This window comes from Heterodontus francisci, chromosome 7, assembly GCF_036365525.1.
Source record: "Heterodontus francisci isolate sHetFra1 chromosome 7, sHetFra1.hap1, whole genome shotgun sequence".
Lineage (NCBI taxonomy): Eukaryota > Metazoa > Chordata > Chondrichthyes > Heterodontiformes > Heterodontidae > Heterodontus > Heterodontus francisci.
Window position 1 is genome coordinate 31787815 of NC_090377.1, and position 22966 is coordinate 31810780.

Consider the following 22966-nt stretch of genomic DNA (forward strand, 5'->3'; position numbering starts at 1 on the left):
AACAAGAGAAAAACGAGTGTAAAACCAAGACCTGCAAAGAGAAAGGAAACCAAATAGAGGCGGAGGTTACGATCTGAAATTATTCAACTCAGTGTTGAGTCTGGAAGGCTGTAAAGTGCCTAATGGAAAGATGAGGTACTTTTTCTTGATATTACATTGAGCTATATTCAAACACTGCAGGAGACTGAGGACGGAGAGGGCAGCATGAAAGCAAGATGGAGGATTAAGGTGACAGGCGGCCAGAAGCTCAGGGTCATGCTTGCGGACCGAACGGAGGTGCTAGCAGTGAGTACGGTATAATAAATTGAAAGAAGTACACATAAGTTGCTGTTTCACCTGGTAGGAGTGTTTGGGGCCTTGCACAGTGAGGAGAAAGGAGGAAAAATGGCAGCTGTTGCATCTCCTGCGCTTGCATGGAAAGGTGTTGTGGGAACTGGAGGGAGAGTTGGGGGTGATTGAGAAGTGAACCCCAATATCACAAAGGGAATGGGCCCTTCAGAATGCTGAAAGGAGAGAGGGGGGGAAGATGTGTTTGGTGGTGGCATCACTTTCTCCAAATAAAGGTGTTGCTATGATAACCACATGAGTCTTCAGTATGCCTGCCTTTTTGTGGGATATGTGGATCCTTCCTTTTTCCAGTCCTACTTGGGACCCTCCCTCAAATCTTTTGACAGTACATTGATGGCTGTATCATTGCCATTTCATTCTCTCGCCCTGAACTGGAATGTATTATGTTAAAGGTGCTATATAACTATGAGTTGTTGTTGCTGTTATTATTTCATCAACTTTTCTTCCAATTTCCACCTTTCTCTCACCTTCATGTGGTCCATCTCCAATACTTCCCTTCTTCGATATGTCTGACTTCATCTCTTGGGGATAGGCTATCAATGAATATTCATTATAAGCCCACGGACTCCCACAGCTATCTCGATTACAGTTCCTCACACCCTGCTTCCTGCTTCCGTTTCATTCTCCCAGTTTCTCCATCTCATCTGCATCTGTTTTGATGATGCAACCTTCCATACCAGTGCTTCTTATATGTCTTCCTTTTTCCTCAACTGAGGATTCTCCTCCACCATGGTTGACATGTCCCTCAATCTTGTCATCCCATTTCCCACACTTCTGCTCTCACCCCTTCCCCTCCCTCCCAGAACTACAATAGGTTCCACTTGTTCTCACCTCAAATCCCACCAACCTTCATATTCAACGGATCATTCTCTGCCATTTCTGCCATCTCTAGTTTGACACCACTACCAAATACATATTCCCCTCCCTTTTCACCATTCCGAAGGGACTGTTTCCTCCATGACACCCTTGTCCACTCCTCAATCTCCCCCAACACCCCCTCCCCTTTTCACGACACCTTTCCATGCAAGCACAGGAGATGCAATGCCTACCCTGTTACCTCCTTTCTCCTCACCATCCAAGGCCCCAGACATTCCTTCCAAATGAAACAGCGATTTACATTGACTTCTTTCATTTTAGTATACTGTATTTGCTACTCACAATGCATCTGTTTTACATGAGGGAGGCCAAACGCAGATTGGGTGATCACTTTGCAGAAAACCTCTGTTCAATCTGCAAGCATGACCCGAAATTCAAGTTGCCTATCATTTTAATTCTTCAACCTTTGCTCTCGCACTGACCTCTATGTCCTCAGCCTTCTGCACTGGGTAACAAGGGTCTGAAATGGATCAATATGTCAGGATTGTCATCTGAGAATCAGAAGGATCCTAGCAAGATATGGGCATTCCAGGAGCAGCAACTCAAAGGTAAATTTCCAAGTACATAAACTTGAGCTTATGACCTACAGGCAAAGCCAAGATAAATCCATTGACCAGTTTGCTGCAAAGGACTAAGTCAAAGCTCAATATTATGACATTGTAAATATCAAATTGTCAGAATGGGCTACAGAGCTAGTCACGCATCTACCCCATTAGAAGCCTTTCCAAAAGATTTGCTAGGGCACACCATAGATGAACTACATAGTGATGGAAGGAAATTTGAAGCCATCATGGCTGGGTGGCAACAGTTACGAGCATTGGGGGTGGCTATGACAATTGGCAAGATAACCGAGGGTCTAAAGTCAGCTAAGCCTTGTCGCAAATATGGCCTGACTCACCCAATTCGCAGTTGTCCGGCATACCAGGACCTGTACAAAGTTTGTGGCATGTGAGGACGTTGGGCGAGGTGATGCAGAAGGCCGATCTCAGATACTGAACATAGGAATGGGGGCAGATCACATGCAGAGAGGACGTCTGCAAGACAGGATGGCAAACGCAACAAAAGGGATGGTAACACAAACCAAAAGCTCAAGCAGGTACATTAGGTCGGCAGAAAGACAGATTACCAGAAGGACACAGATGAAAAGCGAGCAAGCATTCCACATAGTTAATTTGGATCAACATGTCAATGCTATCACGCAATCTGAGGCATTCGCCATGATTGGGGTTGTATGTCTGCAGAGGAATGGCAAGTATAAGCTCGGAGTAAAAATCAACACCAGAGCAAGTGCAATTATTCTGCTCATCCGTATACTGAAGAACATGTACTTAAAGAAATGAGAATCTATGGTGTAACCCACCACAGCTAGGCTGACTGCCTATAATGGATCTCCAATCAAGTGCATTGGAATGATAACCTTACAGTGCAGCTATGGGAACTCTGAATGGCTACCACAAATTTCTTGTATTGTATATACAACTTGACCAGCTGTCGCAGGACTTCTAGTATGCCAAAATGTACAAATTGTTGAAATACATCTATTCAGTAACGCACCAAAGATGGTAGGAAATACCCAGGTTGAATGTATCGGTCGGTCCATGTAAAGGATGACACAAGCTGGGTATCTTGACATGAAGAGGTGGTATGACCGAGAGTCTCTCCTCAGGCTTCAGTTTGATGCAGCAAGTGCTTGGAGGCCAGAGAATTGCCAGTGATTGATGATGTTGCCAGGCATCATTTTTTCCAAGCTTTAAAAACAAGAGATCCATGATACCAAGATCAGGACAAATAAACAAACCTCCTCTACGTTTTAGAGAGTGTTAAATTTTTTTTTTTTTTAGAGATACAGCACTGAAACAGGCCCTTCGGCCCACCGAGTCTGTGCCGACCATTAACCACCCATTTTATACAAATCCTACACTAATCCCATATTCCTGTCACATCCCCAACTGTCTCTATATATTTCCCTACCATCTACCTATACTAGTGACAATTTATAATGGCCAATTAACCTATCAACCTATCAACCTATTTGTTGCCTATAAATAATGTTTTGTTTTAATCATGCATAGTTAGTCCAAACCACAACATTTTTTATTGTGCATATGTCTATCTTTGGAAAAAAGGGGGATGTTGTAGGACGAACTTAAGAGGGACCAACTTAAGAGCTGCAAGTGAATATCACCAGAGGAAGTGATGTCATATCACACATGACCAATTAGTTGTGGGTGGAGCCCAATAGAGCAAGACGTGTGTTTGTGTGGCTCATGCAGTAACTGTTTCTATGTTCCAGTTAAGTTATAATAAAACCCATGTTTACTGTGGATATTACTTGTAGTCCTTTGAGACCTACAATAGATCACACACCAAGAATCAGGTAATGCTACACTGTTGTATGGTTTCAGTTCCATATTTTTATTTTTCAATGTACATAAGGCAATTGAAAGAACATTGGCCCCAGTAATGCAATCCCAGCAGTAATGTGAGGATCATGCCTGCCAGTGCTCTCCAGGTCCCCCCAACCCTGGCCTCCAATGCAGGAGCCCTTGCCTAAACTCCCAGCCCTTCCTCCTCTGACAAGCCGACTGGGATTTCCCAACTGAGAAAGGAACCCAGCAGATCCGGGCCCAAGTTGCCCTGCTGGAGTTATCGCAGTGGTTCTGCTGATTCGCCAAGGGAAATCAACCCTGTTGACTTTGAAATACTCCCTGTAAAGTTAATTATTGACTTTAATACCAAATTTCATCTTGCAGTTTCATGCTGCATTTGCCCTACTGTTGAATGCAGTTTAAAAAAACCTTTTGAGTGGTGGTGAAACTAAAAATATTTGATTCACAGAAAGAGGGTACTGATAAGTCAGACATGGCCTATGGCTCAGGACAAACCAGAGCAAAAACTAAACAGGGCTGGGATTTGTTAACACTTATTACCGCCATAGCATGCTGTGACATTGCATATATCCATATGAATGCATTCTTTAAGTCACCAAACCTTTGCTTTATAATTGCTATTCAGGCGAGACCTGACATGGTGTCAATGGGCTAGAAATGTGATTGTGCCCTGCCCATTTTTCAAGCATGAAACAGGTGGCTAAGGGCCCAATATGGCAAATGGCACATGCACACCTGTTCCTTGCCAGAAGTGTGCTGGCCACCTTTTGGAACAGGCTCCTCTGCAGATGTCCAGGGTGCATTATAGCTCATTATAATATTAAATAAGGGACCCATATATTTAAATAAGGGTCCTAATCAGGTTGTAAGACACTTTTGTGAACTTGGTCTGCCCTAGTGCCTAATTTGCTACATGATAAAGTCACCCAGCACTCATGGCACAAACAGTCAGCTAGGATCCTGCAGGACTGTGGTTTAAAGAATTCATCCCTTCATCACTTCCTACATTAGAGTAGTGACTACACTTCAAAAGTACTTCATTGACTATAAAGAGCTTTTAGATGTCCGGTGTTCGTGAAAAGTGCGATATAAATGCAAGTGTCTCGTTCTTTATGATTAGTACAGTGAAGAGTGCAGGAGGGTCCTGAATCTTCGTAAAGGAAACTACGAAGGTATGAGGTGCGAGTTGGCTATGATGATTGGGAAACGTTACTTAAAGGGACGACGGTGGATAGGCAATGACAAACATTTAAAGAGCGCATGGATGAACTGCACAATTGTTTATCCCTGTCTGGCGCAAAAGTAAAATGGGAAAGGTAGCCAAACCATGGTTTACTAGGGAAATTAGAGATAGCATTAGATCCAAGGAAGAGGCATATTAATTTGCCAGAAAAAACAACAGACCTGAGGATTGGAAGTAGTTTAGAATTCAGCAAAGGAGGACTAAGGGATTGATTAAGAGGGGGAAAATAGAGTACAAGAGCAAGCTTGCGGGGAATATAAAAACTGACTGTAAAGGTTTCTATGTGTATGTGAAGAGAAATGAAAGTCCCTTACAGTCAGAAACAGGGGAATTTATTATGGGGAACAAAGAAATGGCTGACCAACTAACTGCATACTTTGGTTCTGTCTTCACAAAGGAGGACACAAATATCATACCAGAAATGTTGGGGACGACAGGGCTTAGTGAGAGAGAGGAACTGAAGGAAATCAGTATTGGTAGAGAAATGGTGTTGGGGAAATTGATGGGATTGAAGGCCGATAAATCCCCAGGGCCTGATGGTATGCATCCCAGAGTACTTAAGGAAGTGGCCCTAGGGTGGCACAGTAGCGCAGTGGTTAGCACCACAGCCTCACAGCTCCAGAGCCCCGGGTTCAATTCTGGGTACTGCCTGTGCGGAGTTTGCAAGTTCTCCCTGTGACCGCGTGGGTTTTCGCCGGGTGCTCCGGTTTCCTCCCACATGCCAAAGACTTGCAGGTGATATTGGCCATTGTAAATTGCCCCGAGTGTAGGTAGGTGGTAGGGAATATGGGATTACTGTAGAGTTAGTATAAATGGGTGGTTGTTGGTCGGCACAGACTTGGTGGGCCAAAGGGCCTGTTTCAATGCTGTATCTCTAAATAAATAAATAGAAATAGTGGATGCATTGGTGGTCATCTTCCAAGATTCTATAGACTCTGGAACAGTTCCTACAGATTGGAGGGTAGCTAATGTAACCACACTATTTAAAAAGGGAGGTAGAGAGAAAAGAGAATTATAGACCAGTCAGCCTGACGTCAGTAGTGGGGAAAATTCGAGAGTCCATTATCAAAGATTTTATAGCAGAGCACTTAGAGAACAGTGGTCGAATCGGGCAGAGTCAGCATGGATTTATGAAAGGGAAATCATGCTTGACTAATCTACTAGAATTCTTCGAGGATGTAACTAATAGAGTTGATGAGGGGAGCCAGTGGATGTGGTTTATTTGGACTTTCAGAAGGCTTTCGACAAAGTCCCACATAAGAGATTAGCATGTAAAATTAAAGCGCATGGGATTGAGGGCAGTGTATTGTGATGGATAGAAAATTGGTTGGCAGACAGGAAACAAAGAGTAGGATAAATGGGTCTTTTTCCAAATGGCAGGCAGTGACTAGTGGGATACCGCAGGGATCAGTGCTAGGACCCCAGCTATTCACAATATATCCATGATTTAGATGAGGGAACTAAATGTAATATCTCCAAATTTGCAGATGACACAAAACTGGGTGGGAGGGTGAGTTGTGAGGAAGATGCAGAGAGACTTCAGGGTGACTTGGACAAGTTGAGTGAATGGGCAAATGCATGGCAGATGCAGAATAATGTGGATAAATGTGAGGTTATCCACTTTGACAGCAAAAACAGGAAGGCAGATTATTATCTGAACGGCTATAAACAGAGAGAGGGGAATATGCAATGAGACCTGGGTGTCTCGTACACCAGTACACAACCAACAGGTGGTAAAAAAGGCAAATGGTATGTTGGCCTTCATAGTGAGAGGATTCGAGTACAGGAGCAGAGATGTTTTGCTGCAATTATACAGGGCCTTGGTGAGGCCACACCTGGAATATTGTGTGCAGTTTTGGTCTCCTTACCTGAGGAAGGATGTTCTTGCTATCAAGAGAGTGCAGTGAAGGTTTACCAGACTGATTTCTGGGATGGCGGGACTGATGTATGAGGAGAGATTGGGTCGATTAGGATTATATTCGCTGGAGTTCAGAAGAGTGAGGGGGGATCTCATAGAAACCTATAAAATTCTAACAGGACTTGACAGGGTAGATGCAGGAAGGATCTTCCCGATGGTGGTGGAGTCCAGAACCAGTTGTCGTTGTCTCAGGATATGGGATAAACATTTCAGGACTGAGATGAGGAGAAGTTTCTTCAACCAGAGAGTGGTGAGCCTGTGGAATCACTACCACAGAAAGCAGTTGAGCCAAAACATTGTATGTTTTCAAGAAGGAGTTAGATATAGCTCTTGGGTCTAAAGGGATCAAAGGATATGGGGCGAAAGTGGGAACAGGTTACTGAGTTGGACGATCAGCCATGATCATAATGAATGGCGGAGCAGGCTCGAAGGGCCGAACGGCCTACTCCTGCTCCTATTTTCTATGTTTCTATGTTAGGAGGGCATGCCAAGAGCAGCAGCAGGCATACCTGAAAATGAGGTGTCCCCCTGGTGAAGCTACAACACAGGAGGATTGCATGTCAAACAGCAGAAGCAGCATGCAATAGACAGGGCTAAGTGATCCCACAACCAATGAATCAGATCTAAGCTCTGCAGTCCTGCCACATCCAATCATGAATGGTGGTGGACAATTAAACAACTGGCAGGAAGAGGAGGCTCCACAAATATCCCTATCCTCTATGATGGGGGAGCCCAGCACATCTATGCAAAAGATAAGGCGAAAGCATTTGCATCCATCTTCAGTCAGAAATGCCGAGTTGATGATCTAGCTCGGCCTCCTCCTGAAGTCCCCAGCATCACAGATGCCAGTCTTCAGCCAATCCAATTCACTCCACGTGATATTAAGAAATGGCTGAACGCACTGGAGACTGCAAAGGCTACGAGCCCTGACAACATTCCGGCAATCGTACTGAAGACCTGTGCTTCAAAACTTACCCCTCCCCTAGCAAAGCTGTTCCCGTACAGCTACAACACTGGCATCTACCTGGCAATGTGGAAAATTGCCCAGGTATGTTCTGTGCAGAAAAAGCAGGATAAATCCAACCTGGCCAATTACCACCCTTATCAGTCTATTCCCGATCATCAGCAAAGTGATGGAAGGGATTGTCAGTGCTATATAGTTTCACTTGCTCACCAATAACCGGCTCACTGACGCTCAGTTTGAGTTCTGCCAGGGCCGCTCAGCTGCTGATCTCATTACAGCCTTGGTCCAAACATGGACAAAAGAGCTGAACTCCAGAGGTGAGGTGAGAGTGACTGCCTTTGACATCAAGGCAGCATTTTACCGAGTATGGCATCAAGGAGCACTAGCAAAACTGGAGTCAATGGGAATCAGAGGGAAAACTCTCCACTGGTTGGTGTCATACCTAGCACAAAGGAAGATGGTTGTGGTTGTTGGAGGTCAATCATCTCAGTCCCAGGACATCAATGCAGGAGTTCCTCAGGGTAGTTAGTGTCCTAGACCCAACCATCTTCAGCTGCTTCATCAATGACCTTCCCTCCATCATAAACTCAGAATTGGGGATGTTTGCATAATGTTCAGCACCATTCGCAATTCCTCAGATACTGAAGCAGCCCATGTCCAGATGAGAAAGTCTTGGACAATATCCAGGCTTGGACTGACAAGTGGCAAGTAACATTCATGCCATACAAGTGCCAGGCAATGACCATCTCAAATAAGAGAGAATCTAACCATCTTCCCTTGATGTCCAGTGGCATTACCATCACTGAATCCCCCACTATCAACATCCTGGGGGCCACCATTAACCAGGAACTGAACTGGACCAGCCACATAAATGCTGTTGCTACAAGAGTAGGTCAGAGGTTGGGAATTCTGTGGAGAGTAACTCACCTCCTGTCTCCCTAATGCCCATCTACCATCTACATGACACAAGTCAGGAGTGTGATGGAATACTCTCCACTTGCCTGGATGGGTGCAGCTCCAATAACACTGAAGAAGCTCGACACCACCCAGCCTGCTTGATTGGAACCCGATCCACCACCTTCAACTTTCACTCCCTCCACCACAGAAGCACAGTGGCAGCAGTGTGTACCATCTACAAGATGCACTGCCGCAAGTCACCAAGGTTCCTTCGGCAGCACCTTCCAAACCCGCAACCTCTACCACCTAGAAGGATAAGGGCAACAGATGCATGGGAACACCACCACCTTCAAATGCCCCTCCGAGCCACACACCATCCTGACTTGGAACTATATCGCTGTTCCTTCACTGTCGCTGGGTCAAGATCCTGGAACTCCCTTCCTAACAGCACTGTTGGTGTACCTGCACCCCTAGGATTGCAGCGGTTCAGGCAGCTCACCACCACCTTCTCAAGGATAATTAGGGATGGGCAATAAATGCTGGCCCAGCCAGTGATGCCACACCTCCTGAATGAATAAAAAAAAGTTGCTGTTATGTCCTCAAGCTTCTCATTAACTTCTGGATTTTTTTTTTGTTGTTTCTGTGTCTCAGAAATGAGTTATGAGAACAACTTTATCCTGTTGCTGGATTGCTTTTGCAGAGCATTTACTTCAATCATGGATGCTCTGGTAGGTCTACCTTTGAGCTGGAGGAGTAGGGGAAAGCAACAAAGAAGAGAGGAGCAGCTGGAAGATTGTTTTGGTGGTCATTGTGGAGGATGTCATATTCTTAGTAGCTCTGCAGAGAGCACCTCTCCGACCCCAGTTTGAGCAATGCATGAGTTGTTTGCAGTTCACTAAGAAGACTGTCACCGCACTGTATCAGTTCTTGCAGCCACACCTAGAGTCCCAAGCCAGGGCATGGACATCCTTGCCTATTGCTGTCAAAGTCACCATGGCCCTTAACCTTTACTTGACAAGATCATTGCAGACTGCTGCAGGTGACATTAATGACATCTCCCAATTTGCTGTGCACTGCTGCATTGGGGATGACCAAGGCTCTCTTTACCAGGAAGAACATGCAAATTACATTCCCCACAGTCAGAGTACAGTAGGACGCGGAAGCACTAGACTTCATCCAGGGTCCAAGGGCTGACTTTTCTTGCTCCCATGGTGGCGGGCTTGGAGGGGAAGGGGAGGGTGCTGGGAAAATTGTGGGGAGCCATGTCAGGACGGCTCCCCAATGCATTCCTGCCACTGGGGAACTTTCTCAGGGGTAGACTGGAAACAGGATTGGCTTCCCGCCCCACGGATGCCGGCAGCCAATTAAGATGGTGAAGGCCCCAATTAGATCAATTTTGTAACCTCGCTGGCATTTTTCCACTGGCAGAGCTGCTCCCTACTGAATGCAAATGCAGCCAGCTCAATGGAGAATGTATCCCTGCAGATGGTCAGCGGGGCCATCAGAGCCGGAGGCTCATGCCCCGATGATGGGGCCATAGGCAGGAAAGGCCATACCTATAGCCTAAACAATTCCTCTGGAGGGGTTTCTGCTCCATTTCAAGGGACCTAACAGCTTCAGTCCTCATAATTTTTGATTTGGATCCACGCCTCTGAGGATGCCTCCATGTTGAGGTGCCCTCACAGTCCCCAACCTGCCTCAGCAGCGCCCAGCTCTCCCTATGGGGTTATTGAGGCTACAGAGCTGCTGGCCCTTTGATTGGACCTGCAGCATCGGGAGCCCACCCACCTTCCTTAATAGGGTGGCAAGTGCAGAGGTGGTCAATTAGGAGGCAGCCTCCCACAAGATTGCAACGCCAGTCTCACTGCTGGCAAGTGTCGGCTCAGGATCCTCATTTGGTCCCGACGCTGGGGTCCTAAAGAATGCAATCAAATCAGCCCCTGGTGTTGTAGGCTGCACCCGCAATGCCCAGTCTACTCCTCATCACCAGTCTAGCATTTTTCAAACAAATTGCTCCTCATTTCTTTGAACAGAGAAAAAAGACAAACATTAACAAAGAATACATCCAAATTTAAGTTTTGTAGACTAAGCTACCGTTCATTAAGGAGGCTTACAAAGGAGGAATGGCCTAGACTTTGACATTAGTGATATTAGCAAATAAATTCTTAAAAACTTTGTATGATGCTCCTCTGTCTGCTATTTTAGATTAGGCTTCAATAACAACAAGAACAGCAGCTTGCATTTATTTAGAACATTTCAATATAGTACAACATCCCAAGGTACTTCACAGGACAGTTATCAAACACAATTTGACACCGTGGGGTAGAAATTGGATAGCCCCATTTTTTAGGTGTGGGGTCACGATCTTGCCTGTGTCACTTCAGATGGAGGTCAGCATCACGTGAATTTGGTGTACCCGCCTCATCTGAATGATAATCGCATTGGCCCAAACAGCTTCAACGTTGCTCTCTTCTCCTAAATGCTGCCTGCAGCCATTGTGCTCAGCAGGGGGCCAAGCAGCATTGTTTGTAAACCACATGGTCTAGCCAGCCTTCCCTTCCTAAAGGCAGACTCCCTATTAAATAGAAGCTGCATTGCTCAACTGAAAGCTTCTGGTCAATGAGAGTGTGAAACTCTCGTGCAGGGAAATGGCTCAGCAAGCAAGGGGGAAGGCTCCCAGATTCAGCAACACTGATGAAATGGAGAGTGCAGGAAAGAGGCAGTGTTTCCGTAGGCAGGTAGGAAGCCCTCGAGGATGACCCTGCAAAGGGAGTGGGAGCAGATATCCAAAGAGGTGAATGCCCAGAGTCTGGACCCTAGGAAATGGCAACAGTGCAAGAAACAGTTAATGACCTCACATGTGTGATCAAGGTGAGTGAATGCATCTTTACATGACATCTCATAAACACCACACCATTAACTTCTCACACTGCTCTATGCACCACACCTCCATCACTCACCCAGCACTCTCTGGCTCTCAGAACTTAGGCCTAATATTCACATACTCTACCTAACGCACACACACCTACCGAGGCTGCCAGCCTCACACCGCCTCTCACAGCCTCCACAGACATCCATCTATTCAGCTGTGGCAGGCACATCACCCAAACACTTTTCCACACAATGGTTGATACTCCACTCTCTCTCTTGCCCACAATAGAAGGGAGAACTGGAGAACTGGTGGAGGGCATGCACGCCTTCATCCCCTCAGGCCCCTTCGAGAAGGTCGTTCTCCCAATTATCAAGCCAGCAGCAACGGAGCCCATGGCATCTGGCATCGCAGAGGCTATCTAGGATGATGGTAAGTAGCTGTCTTATGTCCCTTCTCAACCGCCTCCTCATCTTCATCCTGAGATGTGGCATGAAGTGGAAGCTGCAGATGGTGTGCCCATGGACCTCTTGCTTTAAGCCTTACTCCCTCCCTCCCTCAGACCAACCCTCCCCTTCTGTTTTTACACTTTCAGATACCCAAGAACAACTGCCTACACAGCCTCAGCAGACACAAAACAAAGAGCAAGAGCATTTCCATGGCAGTGATGAGGAGGCACTGTCACGTCATCTTATAATTTCATCCACCAGCTCAGATATTGGCACGCCACAAACTTTAGGTGCTAGTATATGTTGTGGGATGACCTTAAGAAGGGACTACTTTAAGAACGGATGCATAAGGGCTGCTGGTGAAGATACCAGAGGAAGTGATGTCATGCCACACATGACCAGGTGGCTGTGGGTGGAGCCCAGCAGAGTGAGAGGTGTTCAAATCTAGCTCGTGCAGTAACTATTTGTATATTTACATTCCAGTTCAGTTATACTAAAACAAACGTTTTATTGAGATATTACTTGTAATCTTGTGAGTCTTATAACAGATCACACACCAAAGGGACAAGTAATATTACATGGTGCCAACATCTGGGATTTATTTTTTCTGAAGACCACCAATTATCACATTGTGGCAATGTTTGATTTTTCCTGAAAAGCACATCAAGTGAGAGTACAAAGAAAAGCTGGCTGCTTACCTGAAGTGGCTGAAGATCCACCAAGACACTTGTTACGACTAGGTGACACAGGGGTCTAGGGCTCCCATCTCAGCCTTTTCCCAGTTTGGCCGTAACTGGCTGTAATTTTTAAAACACTGTTTTTAGCTTCCCCACAGTGAGTCCTTGCTCACAGCTCTCCAATTGTAATTGCAAATAAATCAACCAGATATGTTTTCTCAGATTTGAGCAAGAAAGATGTAAGTTTATTTACCATAAAACTCGAACTCAGTTAAAACTACTAAGAATATGCAATGCAACCACAATAGCATGCATATGCGATAAACACACACACAAATAGAGACAGAGGAAGAGAAAGAATTAAGGGAGAAAGGTTTGAAGTAATAGATGGAATTCAGTTACTGGTTCTGGGTTGGATGTAAAGTCTTTGATTGAAGTTAAGTCTTGCAGTTCTCGTTGGGGCCCAGTGCACACATTCAAACTTGTCTAGCTGGTACCAGAAGGCTGCAGGAGTCTTCTGTCTTGAGGCTTGAATTATTTCCATGGGTCCCTAGAACTTTGTGTGTGAGAGAGAGAAAGACAGAGAGAGGGAGTGCTCTCTTCTTGAAGTTCAATTGCAGTCTCTTCCAAAAACTGTTCTGTGTCAGGCACAATTCAATTAACCCCAGGTTGGCCAGCAGGTTAGTCATGTGACTAGCTGCCTGTTTGAACTAGCCTCTCCTGCGAGGTTTGTGGATTCTTCCAAACTTACCAGACACTCTCAGTGGGGGGTGGGGGATGTAGGTGGCGGCGGGGGGTGGGGGGGGTGGTGCGAGGGGTGGTGGAATCCTGGCTCTTATACATTCAATGACTCTCAATATCTTTTGATCATCCCTATTGACAAAACCCATCTGGCTAATTGAATCCAGGAGTACTCCTATTGTCTCGCCATGCCATCATTGTCTTTTAGAATGCAAATGTGCAGTGATGTTTTCAACCACTGTTCTGTGGTTGTTTTAAAACAAGTTATATTCAATTTCCAGTAACAGTTCAAAAATAATATTCCATTTGACAAAATTAATATGTTTCACTTTGGCAGTTGTGGTTTCCGTCACACACCCCACAACACTGCAGGACTGGGCTGGGCTACTGAAAGGACCCTGGGAGATGTTGAAACTCTGTGAGTACAGCAGGCAATTTTACAGGAGATCAGAGCTTTCACCGATCTGGCAGAGGATCGAGAAATTTTAAAAGCAAAGGCCATTACTCTTTTAGCTTTCCCCTTTCTTTTGCTTTATGGGTACAGCCTAAACCAAAAAGAGTGGGAAGGGCCCTACAGTGACATGGGAGTTACAGCACGAAGTAAAAGACTTGTTGTGGCAGCTGCAAGCCCTGCAATCTGAAACTGGCTGCTTAGAAAGCTCTCAGTTTTAAAAAAAGGCAGTTCAGAGTTAAAACAAACATTGAACAGCTGTGTCAACAAAAAGCCTGTCTCTCATTTTTTTTTAAAGAGAACAAGCTGTGCAAACAATGGAGGCTGCAGTTTCTCACTCTTAAAAGGGGCAGGTCTAAAATAATCTGTTTTAAAAGGGAAATGAATAGAGGTGTGCCTGTGAAAAATACAACCTGTAAAAGTCCTATATTTATATAAAAAGATCAGGATCATTAAGACAATGGCTTTCAAAGATCCAGTTATGGACTGGAAGTTGTTGGACGTAGCATCTGCATTTAAAATATTCCGATAGCAAATGGAGCTGTGTTTTATTGACCAAGAAGTGAGTGAACCAGAGAAACAAGCTACCAAAATTAAGCTTGCACTGGACAACAAGGGTTTGCAACAGCTCAATACCTCAGGATTGTCAGCTAAGGATCTGAAAGACCATAGCAAGATCTGGACATCATGGAAGAGCAACTAAAGGTAAAGCTAAATTTCTGAATACATAGTGTTGTGACCGAGGCTGGAGGAGTGCACTCTCCACTAGTTCCTAGTTCCACTTCTTCACGGGTCACAACATATATTTAAATGTTTTATCCAGTTACCGATATGGCGCATTATATCATTAATCTATTTTAGTTTCAGAATAAAATCCACCAACCAGGTTTCTTTAATAAACAACAAAATTATTAGTTTATTATAAAACAAGACTTATACAATAAAGATGCAAAGCTTATTAACGCATAGGTTGAAATATGAAAGTTCCCTTCTAGATTAACACACATACACGCACTGGTTAAAGAAGAATAAAGACATTTTCCCTGCAGAGATCTCTTCACAAAAAGAGACAACAAAAAAAAATACTTTGGCCAAATACTTGTTAATTCTTGAAGGAAAAAGGATATGTGACAAAAAAAAGAAATGCTGGAAATACTCAGCAGGTCTGGCAGAATCTGTGGAGAGAGAAGCAGAGTTAACGTTTCAGGTCAGTGACCCTTCATCAGAACTGGCAAATGTTAGAAATGTAGTAGGTTTTAAGCAAATAAAGCAGGAGTGGGGCAAGAGATAACAAAAGGCAAGGTATTGGTAGGACAGAGGGTCATAGAGAATAACTGACCAGAAAGTCATGGAGCAAAGGCAAACGGTATGTTAATGGTGTGGTGAAAGACAAAACGTGCAGAGAGGGTGTTAACTGGCAGAAAAATGAACAGCCCTGGCCAGAAGCACAAACATGAAAAAGAAAACAGTGGGTAGGCACATGGTAAAACATGAATGATGAAACAAACTAAAATAAAATAAACAAATAAAAAAGAAAAAAGAACTAAAAATAAAAGGGAGGCCCGTCATGCTCTAAAATTAGTGAACTCAATGTTCAGTCCAGCAGGCTGTAGTGTGCCTAATCGGTAAATGAGATGCTGTTCCTTAAGCTTGCATTGATGTTCACTGGAACACTGCAGCAAGTCCAGGACAGATATGTGGGCATAAGAGCAGGGGAATGTGTTTAAATGGCCAGCAACCGGAAGCTCAGGGTCATGCTTTCAGACTGAGTGGAGGTGTTCCGCAAAGCGGTCACCCAATCTGAGTTTTGTCTCCCCAGTGTAGAGGAGACCACATTGTGAGCAGCCAATACAGTATACTAAGTTGAAAGAAGTACAAGTAAATCGCTGCATCACCTGAAAGGAGTGTTTGGGGCCTTGGATACTGAGGGGAGAGGAGGTAAAAGGGCAGGTGTTACACCTCCTGCAATTGCATGGGAAGGTGCCGTGGGAAGGGGACGAGGTAATGGAGGAGTGGACCAGGGTGTTCCGGAGGGAATGATCCCTTTGGAAGGCTGACAGGGGAGGAGAGGGGAAGATACATTTTGTGGTGGCATCACGCTGGACACGGCGGAAATGGTGGAGGATGATCCTTTGGATGTGGAGGCTGGTGGGGTGGAAAGTGAGGACAAGGGGAACCCTGTCACGGTTCTGGGATGGAGGGAAAGGGGTGAGGGTAGAGGTGCAGGAAATGGGACAGACACGATCGAGGACCTTGTCAACCACAGTGGGGGGGAATCCTTGGTTGAGGAAAAACAAAGAAATATCAGAAGCGCTGTCGTGGAAGGTTGCATCATCAGAGCAGATGCGTTGGAGATGGAGAAACTGCGAGAATGGAATGGAGTCCTTACAAGAGGCAGGGTGTGAGGAAGTGTAGTCGAGGTGGCTGTGGGGTCGGTGGGCTTATAATGAATATTAGTGGACAGCCTATCCACCGAGATAGAGACAGAAAAGTCGAGGAAGGGAAGGGAAGTGTCGAAGATGGACCATGTAAAGGTGAGAGAAGGATGAAAATTGGAAGCAAAGTTGATAAAGTTTTCCAGTTCGGGGCGGGAGCAGGAAACGGCACCGATACAGTCATCCATGTACTGGAAAAAGAGTTGGGGGAGGGGGCCTGAGTAGGACTGGAACAAGAAATGTTCGACATATCCCACAAAAAGATAGGCATAACTAGGACCCATGCGGGTATCCATAGCAACACCTTTTACTTGAAGGAAGTGAGTGGAGTTAAAGGAGAAGTTGTTCAATGTGAGAACAAATTCAGCCAGACAGAGGAGGGTGGTGGTGGATGGGGACGGGTTGGGCTCTGTTCAAGGAAGAAGCGGAGAGCCCTCAAACCGTCCTGTTGGGGGATGGAAGTGTAGAGAGAACACCAATATGTGATGTTCTCTGCTAACCCTTTGGTATGGCATCCAAATACATGTAGACAGCTGTCACTGGAATCTTTTGTGGACAGTTCTCTTCAGGCAAAGTCGAGGATTAGTCTGGCAGGGTTTTCAGGAGAAATGTGGCATCAGTTTCTCTAATTCCCAAACTGGATTCTTAAAGAAGTGGAAAAAGGATGAGCTGATGTCTTCTCTTTTAGCAGGCTTAGCCACAACTGAACCAAAACCGTATCCAAAATGAAACCAACTCTTGACCACCATAAGTTTTGACATGTCACTTCTCTGTAAGCAACTCCGCCAGTCATTCAAGGCTCCTGCTATTTACTTGGGTTAAGACGTGTGACTTCAGTAAGGGTTTGTTTTTAAACAAAGTTCCAAAGTCCTTCCAGTGACCTTTTTAAAAAAGGAAACCAAAGTCCAGCATCTATGGAATCTCCTCAGTCTTTCAAATGAATCAATTTCCACAACTTTTTTAAACATGTGTCTTCAAAAAGTACTAAAAAATGGAAGCACTTTCATAACAATAAGTTTGAGCTTATGACCTCCTGGCAAAGGCAAGATGAGTCCATTGGCCAGTTTGTTGCAAGGTGCCAAGAAAAAGCTCATCATTTGCAGATATCAAATTGTCATTATGGATTATAGAGCCAGTCATCTCGTCTACCCCAATAAAGACCTTTCAAAAAGAGCTGCTAGAAAAGAAGAAAGGGCACATCATACATGCACTATTTAATTATGGAAGGAAACTTGAAGCCATCATGGCTGCGCACCAACAGTTAGAAGCATTGGGAACGGCTATGAAAATTAGTATGGTAACCAAAACTCAGAAGTTTGCTAAGCCTTGTGGAAAATGGGCCTGACTCATCCAATCTGCAGTTGTCCAGCATACCAGGACCAGTGCAAAGCTTATGGCATGCGAGGACATTGGGCAAGGCAGTGCAGAAGATCGAGCTCAGATACTGCATGCAGGCATAAGGAAAGATCACATGCTGAATGTCTGCAAGAAAGGATGGCTAACACAACAAGCGGTCTTCCAACACACATACAAAGCCTAAGCAGGTACATCAGGTAGGCAGAGACACAGATTGCCAGGAGAACACGGATGAAGAATGCACACATGTGAACAGCAAGCAAGCATTTCACATAGTTAATTTGGATTGACATGTCAATGCTATTGTGCAATCTGAAGCATTTGCCATGATCAGGATTATATGTCCACAGAAAAGTGGCAAGCATAAGCTCAGAGTGAAAATTGAGACCGGAGTGCAAGTGCAAATAATTTGCTCATTCATATTCTGAAGGACATGCATGTAACAAAATAGGAATCTATGGTGTAACCCACCACAGCTAGGCTGACTGCCTACAATGGTTCTCCAATGAACCACATTGGAATGATAACCTTACAGTGCAGTCATGGGAGCTCCAAATGTCTACCACAAACAACTGGACCAGCTGTCGCAGGACTTCCAGTATGCCACGGCCTATGAATTGTCACAAAACATGAAGTTAGTGCTATGCCAATGTGCTTTGTTGAATTGTAATTTTCTTCAATTCACAGAGTGGAGATCTAAATTTATATTTTTTAAAAGATATTTTGACAAAGACCAGCTAAAAGGATGACTTTATTGGCAGCTTAAGGTGGCCTACCTAATTTGCAATACTGTATCCAACACTGCAATGCTTGTGAGGAGGGAGACAAAATGTCTGCTTATGCCCCAGCGAGAACCAAGACCCAGGAAGTTTAAAGGAACTACCTGTTCTTTTTAGCAAGAGAGAAATGATGTTAACTGCTACATTGGAACGACTGAGTGACTGCCAGGTGACATGCCCCTCCCCATCTGTGGTTTTAAGCTTGTGTCTTTCTGCAGCAGAGAGAGGAGAAGCAACTGGACTCTGACACATGCAGACCTAATGTGGGGGTCCCTCTCTCTCCCTCTCCATTCCAGCTTGAATGCTTTCAAATCTTGCTTGTTGACTGACCACCTTTGCATACTCTGGCTGCAATCAGAAACCCCATTGGAGGAAATTATCCACGTCGCTGTCTCCAAGAGACCCACTGAACAACTGTGTAACCTATTTATATGTGTGTAAACATCCAGAATGTGTGTTTGAGTGAAAGTTGGCACGTTGTTTATTATTTTTATTAGCTTGGTTTAGGTATAATAAAGTTGACCTCTTTCTTTGTTAACTCAAGGAAACCTATCTGATTGGTACTTGTTATGGTCATAGCAAGTAAATAATCAAACACCTACTGAATTGACCAGTACATTCACTTTAAGAAAGAATTAAACCTGTTGTAGTCAAACAAGGAGAGGGAAAAGAGGGAAGCCCTTTGACCCCTCCTCACTTGACCGAAACATCAGTAGCACACTGAAGCTGGCAGAAAATATTCAGGTCGAGAGTAGCGGGTCAGTCCATGTGAAAGATGACACAAAGGCTGGGAATCTTGACATGAAGAGTTGATATGACCAGGAAACTCTCCTCCTATTTCAGTTCATTACAGCAAGTATCCGGAGGCCAGAGGGATTGCCGGTGATTGGCTACATTGTCAGTCATTATTTTTCTGAGCTTTGCAAATGAGGGAAGAGATTCATGATAACCAGATAGGGATGAATAAGGAAACATCCTTTCTGTTTTAGAGACTGTTAAATTTGCTTACCTGTAAATAATGTTTTGTTTAATAATGTATAGTTAGTCCAAACCACAATATCACTGTATATTATACATATGTTTTTATCTTTAAGAAAAAGGTGGATGCTGCGTGATGACCTTAAGAAAGGACTACCTTAAGAACGGACCACCTTCAGAGCTGCAAATGAAGATACCAGAGGAAGGGATGTTGTGTCACACATGACCAGGCAGTTGTGGGTGGAGCCCTGCAGAGTGAGAGGTGTTCAAATCTAACCTATGCAGTAACTATTTCTATATATACATTCTAGTTCAGTTATAATAAAACCCACATTTTACTGGGATATTACTTGTAGTTCTGTGATCATTATGTTGGCCAGGGGCTGTAAGAAACACAGAATCAGTTACAAACTGCTGGGATTGTTTGACCTGTAGTAACCTGGAGCTCGGACACTGGCCTGTGCTGGTAAAAACCAGTTTGAACTAATTACTTTATGGGACAAGACAAAGAACAGGACACAGGAAAAGGGCCTTATTTGGACACGGTGAGATACCGGGGTCTTTGGGCCTGGGCCAATTAAGAGAAGCTGTGAACGAGGTGATCAAGCTTAAGCCAACCGGACAGACACAGCTCAGATTTGGAGAGATAAGCAACAGGATAAGAATAGAGCTTTTCGGGCATAGAGCCAGCAAAAACTCTGGAGATCAACCATCGTGGAAGCGGAAGACCCTGCGTGAGCAACGCGACGAGAGAGAGAGAGCGAGAGAGAGCGAGAGAGAGCGAAAGAGAGAGAGAACGAACAATTACAACAAATCATGCACCAAAGGGACAAGTAATATGATAGTGTAGAGGGGGAATCAGCACATGGTGCGTCACTGGGCACCAGCGGGTGGCAGTCAGGACAGGGGAAGGAGCAATTTGTGTGCCAGCTCCCCAGAAGACAAGGTTGCAGACAGGTTCTTCTGCAGTGGACTCAGATGAGGTCTTTGATGGCGTGGCCTACAGGAGAACGCTGATGGGCATGCACACCAAGGAGTTTGGAGCATTGTCAGGCCTGCCAGAGTGTCTGTTGTCACTGTGAAGGAGCATGGAGGTGTCTGGCAAAGTGGCATAGGACATTGCACAGAGCTTGGAGCCCATCCTTTCCCCATGGAAGTGATGGCCAACTCCATGAGATCATTGGGAAACGTGACCATCGTGGAGCACCGAGTGGTCCCTATCTCAGCTTCCACTACAGCACAGGCACCCAACATCTAGTGCTGCTGAATGGAAGCTCCGACAGATGTCATGAGATCCATGCTTGCTCCCATGCTCACTCAGACTGCTGCCATCATAGCTGTGGATCTTTTTGTTCAAAGGGGCTTGCAGGCTCTCATAGCAGTCCAACAATTTGTGGTTCAGCAGATTACTAGGATTGGAAAGGTGCCTCCTCCTGGGAATGGCAGTGGCATCGTGGAACATGACCCTGCTGCCCTCTTTCAGGATGACAGCATTCATGGTCCCACCAATGCCACTCCACCAGCCAATGCCCTTGCTCGTGCTTCTCAGCTGACCAGCCCAGACTGCAGCTGCCTCTGCCGAGGTGGTGCAGTTGGAACTGGGCCCACAAGGCTCAGAGTTGCTCACGGTCATCCTGCAAGGCCATCTACAGGCTCCCCTAACTGAAAGTCAGCAGTCTTCTACCAGCCATGCTGCAGCCACTGGGGCAGCACTGGGTAGGACCACTAGGACAGGAAAAGGCTCACGGAAGACAGGCACTAAGGGAATGCACAAGGGTGATTAGTTCATTTCTGTTTAAATAATTGGACGTGTTGTTGGATAAAGATGTTTGATGAATCTTTCTAATGGTGGCTTTTATTGCTGCATGTTGGCCAAGATGATCTGGTGATGGTGAGTCTGAAATGGATGCGACGGTGGGGAATGAGGGGTCTATGTTGAGATGGGGAAGTTGTTTCAGTGGAAATGGAGCCTCACAGTCCAACACTAATAGAGGTTCCAGGTTGCCTCCTCCCTGCCTCCCGTGGCTCCTCCTCTTCATTCCCCTACTCCTGCTCCTCCTCCCTCCCTCCATGCAGAGCTTCCCATCTCTGGCCCCTCCATTTTCTGGTCATGTTGCCGAGCAAGAGGCATTGCAACAACTGTCCCCACACCTGGATCAGATAGTCCTCTCTCCTCCTTAACTGCATTCAGAAACTGGCAAAAAGCACATGAAGAACCCAGCACAGTGTTTCCAACAATCCTGCCTAAGCAAAGGTCCCTCAAAAACATCTCACTCAAAAGCACAGTTGGGATAAAGGATCCATAAAGCCGAGGCGTAAATTTTGCCAATGATAATAGATGGAGACTTAATTATGGGGGAAGGAAGTGAGTGGGTGGGTGATTAATTGAGAACCAGTTTCTGATAGGCAAACCCCCTTCCCCCTCCTCAATGGCATCAAAAACTTGTTGAGTGGCCGTTTAATTCGCACTGCTTCAGGGGCCTATCTTGTAGTAGATCTTTGTTGAGTGATGTCCGAATTTGTTGCCTACACTGCAGTTGCCCACATTTCGAATCCCAGTGTCACAGTTAGGTTCTGTGGCATCAGGGTGTTGCCAAATCAGAGCCTTCCAGCGCATGATGGGGGCACCTCCTGCATGTACCCTTCTCCTCATAGAATTTCATGTGAGCTGCATAGGAACCAGCCAGCGGCACGACGTGCACCAGAAAACAGCGGTAAGCATCCGTAGCTACGCAACCCAAATTCGCGCCCCGAGTCACATAAGGAAATATTAAGACAGGCGACCAAATGTTTGGTCAGAGAGGCAAAAGAGGAGAGTGAGGTAGATGGGGAGAGAGGTTTAGGGAGAGATTTCCTGAGTTTAGAGCCTAGATAGCTGAAAACATGGCCGTCAATTGTGACGTTGGATGTAAATGAGCTCTGGGAATTAAATTTACCAGGGCCTCATATTAATGCTATTGAGAGGAGGGGAGGAAGTTTGATATTTGCTTCATCCACTGCCTGTCTGAAACTGGCTGTCGATCAATCACCCAACCACCCCACTACTATTGGCAAGAATAATTTGGTTACGGCTTTGGCCATACTGTGTTTTTACAGAAGGTTAAAAAAAATTTCCACCTACTCTTCAGCGATGTTTTTGTGGTACACAGAGTCATAGAGTTATACAGATAGAAACAGGCTCTTTGGCCCCGTGTCCATGCTGGCCATCAAGCACCTATCTATTCTAATCGCATTTTCCAGCACTTGCCCGTAGCCTTGTATGCTATGGCATTTTAAGTGCTCATCTAAATACTTCTCAAATGTTGTGAGGGTTCCTGCCTCTACCACCTCTTCAGGCAGTGCGTTCAAGATTCCAACCACCCTCTGGGTGAACATTTTTTTTCCTCAAATCCCCTCTAAACCAGCCTCTTACCTTAAATCTATGCCCCCTGGTTATTGACGCCTCTGCTAAGGGAAAAAGTTTCTTCCTATCTATGCCCCTCATAATTTTGTATACCTTAATCAGGTCCCCCCTCAGCCTTCTTTGCTCCAAGGAAAACAACCCTAGATTATCCAGTTTCTCTTCATAGTTGAAATGCTCCAGCCCAGGCAACAT